This window comes from Tupaia chinensis, unplaced genomic scaffold (assembly GCF_000334495.1).
Source record: "Tupaia chinensis unplaced genomic scaffold, TupChi_1.0 Scaffold000018_1, whole genome shotgun sequence".
Taxonomy (NCBI): Eukaryota; Metazoa; Chordata; class Mammalia; order Scandentia; family Tupaiidae; genus Tupaia; species Tupaia belangeri.
Window position 1 is genome coordinate 3,236,165 of NW_006159448.1, and position 716 is coordinate 3,236,880.

The following is a 716-nucleotide window of genomic DNA, read 5'->3' on the forward strand; positions in this document are numbered from 1 at the left end:
TTGCCACACAGCATTATGTTTGGGAAAGATCAGGATCATTTAAACAATGGAGCTGGTTAATCTGTTAGCAGAAGAGAAATGAAGACTTAGAGAAGCCAGAGTGGACACACAAAAGAAAACTTGTTAGCTCGCTGAAATGAGAAGATGTGGGATGTTTATGTGTCAGAAACCTGAGACCTACTGGCATGCAGCATCATGGTGGAGAAATGATAACAGGAAGGACACTGGCAGAACATGATATTGAGGCCATGAAGATATCTCCAAGGGGTCCATGACAAGTTTGCAGTCGGTTCTGTGTGTGGCCCGTGGATAACATTTGTACCCTTTTGGAGAAGCAGAACCTGACCTAAGGAATGACAGTAAAGATGATGAAAGTAAAGGGATGAAAACTTGGCCTTTCCCCATTTTCTCCTGTTGCAGTGATGGCCTTCCATGAATGCCCACACCCTAATACTCAGAATCTGAATATGTCTCTCTGCTTAGGTGGGTCCAACATAATCATAATTGCTGTTTTAAAAGGAAAACAGGAGCCATTCAGTAGCATGGTGGTTAAGGCATATGGATACCACATGGCCAACTGTGTAATTAGAGTCCTGAACTTCAGTAGCTTGAGAAACACAATGGATGCATGTGTGTGCATGTCCAAAGTCCCGAAAGGAGGGAGAAATGGAGAAGAAGGAATTGTGGCATGACCACTCTGCATGAGGGGTGATTTT